The sequence below is a fragment of the Rhinolophus sinicus genome, linkage group LG06 (genome assembly GCF_036562045.2).
Source record: "Rhinolophus sinicus isolate RSC01 linkage group LG06, ASM3656204v1, whole genome shotgun sequence".
NCBI lineage: Eukaryota > Metazoa > Chordata > Mammalia > Chiroptera > Rhinolophidae > Rhinolophus > Rhinolophus sinicus.
In genome coordinates, this window is record NC_133756.1 from 88,519,918 (window position 1) to 88,524,874 (window position 4,957).

Genomic DNA, 4,957 nt, shown 5'->3' on the forward strand with positions numbered 1-4,957 from the left:
ATTTAAATATAGTAAACTAGTATAGGTGCAATAGAAATTGTATGGGCCTTGGAATCAGACAGACAGGAGTATATGTGGACTCTACCGATTACTAGTTGTGGGAATGTGGACAAATAACAGACCTCAAAGCTGATTTCTCCATCAGTGAAACATTTTAAATAAGAATGCATTTTGATCATCAGAGCTGGTTCTTTGACCTTTGCTAATTATCTCCTTTATTGCCTGATAATTATATTCCCTTTCAGCATCATGCATATTCAAAGCTAGTACAGGCCCAGGGACGTTTCATTAGAGGTTCAAATTACATGTTTAAGAAAGTATTCTGATTAGGAAGCTACCCTTTCGTGATCACTCTACTTTTAGTTTTGTGGGAACGATTTGATCCTAGAAAAAGAATTTAAAATTTAAGAATGCGATGCAGATCTTAATCTGAGCAAGATACAATCCCACTAAGCTTAATTTCCAAGACTAATGCATTAGGTTTGTTGAAATTAAATCAAAGTGGAGTGTGCATGTGTCCTGAGGCTCCTGTGGGGCTTGGGTCTGGGGGAGGGGATTTGAGCCGAGCAGCGGAGAAAGCGCATTGGGCCAAGACCTCGTGTTCGTGGAGATCCACCAATTGACAGTTTTAGATATTGTCTTACATACATAGAGTCATCGTAATCGTGTGTTAAAAGTGCAGGTTTGTTACATATAACATTTAAAGTAGATTCCACAAATTTTGTAACTCTTTTTTGGCATTCTTGTTTTAAAAAATTATTATTAGATCCTCAAGGACTAATAACAATGGCTTGCTTTCTCTCAACTTTTGAAAGCCCTCTCTGCTCTGTGAGGCCACCTTTGTGCTTATGTGACTAACTTTTCCACAAGAAGATAAGCTCTTGCACATGAATTGCACAGACTTGCTTGGATTTCTTTTCTCTCTCAGAAAACTAGGCAAAGACGTCTTTGTCACGTTGCTTTTTAACCATCCAGTCACCAGGTGATATCCAGTAACGGTTAAACCTGATGCAAAATTAAGTGCTCTTGACACGTTGCACTGCTATACCTAGTTTTTTAATGCCAGGGACAGGAATTCTTGGGCACTATCTACTAAGTGGGTCTTCACATGCAGAAGCCTAACCTCCCAAGCAATTGCATGAGAAACGTTTGCTTCTGGCAGTGATGGTCTAGGTGATTTGGATCAAATGGACATATTTTAAGAAGATGATTTTAAATAGAGGGACTTGTTTGTTTTTCCTTGTGTCAATTTTGCTTTATATATTTGGATGTCAAATTAGTAAATATATATAAATTAAGAACCTTTATATCTTCCTGGTGAAGTAAACCTTTTGCATTGCAAAGTGACCCTCGATCTGTAGCAATACTTTTTGTAATTTGTTACCTTTCTCTATAGCTTTTCTAGATCTTTTAGGATTTTCTTGAGTTGAACTAAAAATACTTGGTGATATTCCAGAAGTAGAGACAATATGGTTATAGGCAGCCAGATTAAACTTATTTTATTCCAATATATTTACCATTGATGCTTTGTGAACAGCCATGAAAATTTCTACTCTGCACCCCTAATATACAGAGAGTGCCAAAAAATGTGTATACATTTTAAGAAAGGGACACCTGTATTAAAATTACACTGATGGTAACCACTTTGAGCATCTCTTGTAATTGCAGAAGTCAAATGTGACTTGTATTCATCTTGTGTTATAGGTATATATTGAGTAATACAATTTTAATACAGCTTTTTCCTTTCTTAAAATGTGTATACATTTGGCACCCTCTGTATATGAATATTGTAAAAGCTGCCTTGTTTGCATATGACCTTACCCCTGTGAGTGAGCATCTAACCCAAACTGAGCCAGCACCGTGTTTTTCTAGATTTTGACTAATGAGAGTTATCAGTCCTTATTCTGTGTTAGAAGTTGTAAGAAATGATAGTAAGAGATTTTGGTATATGTTTCCATGAAACTCATGATGTGAAAAGAGCTGTCATTAGAGAGAGAGAATAAAACTTACCTGTAGGAAAAAACAGAGATGGAGAATAGAGAGAAGGGGTAGATGGAATACCATTTGGGTTGCTAGTTCTAATAGTCCCTGGAGCAGCTGTATATCAGGTATTTCAAAGGCCTGCCTTTGTCGTAGTCTTTTCTGAATTCTGAGACAAGAATCCCAATCACTTTCTCAAACTAGTTTAGTTTATATTTCTATCATTTGCAACCAAAAGAGTCTTTATGAATATGTGCAGCAATGAGTTAGCCATTTTGGCTATAGGAGGGTATAGGCCATGGTTTTCAGAAAACTGAACTTCTGATGGAGGCAGAACTCAGTTCCAGCTCTGCTTCACGATTTTATGAAACAAGATGGCAGGCAACACTATCCAGGAATTACCAAAGTCAATGTAACTTCTTTTAAGCAATGGTGTCTGGAAAAGTGTTTTATCCCATAGGGTGTACACACAAAGCCTTACCTTTGGGTTATGACCAAAGCCACTATGAGCAGAACCTGAGATCAGTGAGAATCAGTTGTGAAAAATCACCCTACAGGCATGATCCCAAGCTCTCTAGGAAAACAGAATAGTCAAGAAGGTGAAAACCAAAAAAAAAAAATTGTGTATGATTATGGGGTGACTGAGTTTGAATTAGTCGTATTTTGAGGCTTTATATAACTATAGCAATATTTGGGGGTTATTTATCAAATCCTATTTGTTCCTCTTTGTACAAACGAAAAAAAATAGTTTCAGTGGTTGAAATATGCTTTGCTCTTTGAAGGCTTGGTTTGGTGCTCTTTTCTCTTTCTCTGGATTCACAGATAGCTGCCCAGTTCCCACAATGCCACTGAAAGCACAGTCTGCCAAGGGGTTGCTATCACTTCCTGTGGCAGCAGAGAAATAGCACAACCAATAAGTCTTAAATATTCCAAACTAAGTCCAATATTTGTTTGTGTTATTTAATTGTAAGAATATTATGTTCTTCTTCTTGTCAAGAATAAGAGAAAATTGTTTTAGGAGTTGGTAAAATTATAGGAAAGAGGCCAAGACATAAGTCAGTTATGAATTACTCACTTCTGTTTTGTAGTCTGGTCTGTCAAATTAGCAGAAATTAAGAATTCAGATTATATAATACAATTGAACTTTAGAGAAATATTTAGTTCAATAATTTCTTATGAAACTGTATTTGCAAACTTTATTTAACTCACTTTGAATATGGATGTAAATCTCATAACTCAAGTTGACGTTGAAAACTGACCCAAGTATCACAAAAAAAATAATACACAATGGGATTTATAGATGATGTAATACAGAATTGTACACCTGAAGTCTATGTAATTTCACTAACAATTGTCACCCCAATAAATTAAAAAAAGAGAAAGATTCCTTACAAATCCTGAAAACAAAAGAAAGAAAAGAAAAAAATATATACTAAGTGAATGTAGTGCCTTATGTAGCTCCCGTAATTAGAAAATGAGGTATTCTTGTAAGTACATTTTCTAAATAGCTAAAGTATGATTACTGAAGCTTAAAAATTCAAAGACATTTTTATAGAAATATTTCTGGGACAGATTATGCATTTCCTTGTCTTACTATGTAGAATAAAAAGTATAATAAAACATTTATTCAGTAAATATCTATTAAGGACCTACTATGATATGTGAGAGTCTTCCAAGCTAGGAAAAGAAGACACACATGGTTCTTCGCCCTATGGAGGTTCATCTTAACCATTTCTTAATGACTCATTTATTATCATGAATATGCATTATAAAACTGATGTTCTAAAATGCTTTTGACTTATTCAGGACTCAACATTTTCACGGTTAATTTTGTTATAGTCAAATCCAACATTTTTTTTTGCCTCATGATTTCTAATTTTGGAAGCTTGTTTAATACAATTTTCTACACTATTAGGTCACAGAAGTGTTGTGTATTTTCTTTTTTTTGCTTATGGTTTTATCCTTCAGCACACAATTGGAGTCTAGTTCTGTATACTGTGCAAAGAAGGGATATAGTTTTATTTTTCTTTACATTGTCAGCCATTTTTTTTTTTGGTTAACATTTAACAATTTATCTTTTCCCCATAGATTTGTGGGGCTGTTATCACCTCATAGTGCTCCGTGTATCTATTGCTGTGTTTTATTCTTGTTCCACCAATCTGTCTATTCTTGTGCTTCTACCATAATGCTTTTTTATTACTCTGGCTTTGCAGTATGATCTAAGATCTGACAAGTTGAACCTCTCTTCTTTGCCCTTTCTTTACAAAATTAACTTAGCTATTTATACAACTGTGGTTTTCCCTATAAGTTTTAGAATACCAAGTTGTTCACCCCCCCAAATTCTATTGTAATTTAGATTGCAATTGCATTAAATTTAGAAATTAATTCGGGGATAATTGATATCTTTACTAGAAGACATCACTCCTTCATAAACACAGTATTTTTGTTCCATTCATTTATATCTTCTTAACAATTAATTTTAGAACTTTTTTTCTGTAAAGGTCCCATGCATCTCTGTTAGAAGGAATCCTAAATATTGTATGGGTTTTGTTGCACTTGTAAATGGTATAACATTTTTAAATTGACTATTACTGGTGTAGAGGAATTCTGCTGAATTTTGTAAGTTGATTTATTGGGCAATAAAGCTAACCTCTCACATTACTTCCATTAGTTTATTGATTCTGTTGGCTTTTCTGATTATATGATTATATTATCTGTGTATAATGAGAGTTTTAGATATTTTTAAACAATATTTATATCACTTAGCTTTAAAATTTCTCTGCTAAGAATGATGTTTGCTTTAGGTTTTTGGTACTTGGTCTTTATAAAGTTAAGGGAATTCCATTTTATTTCTAGTTTTTTGAGACGAGTTTTTAAAATTATAAATAATTATTAAATTTTATCAAATTAATTTTCTGCATCAGTTGGGATAATCATAAGACTTATCTCCTTTAGCTTATTAATATGATGAATTAAG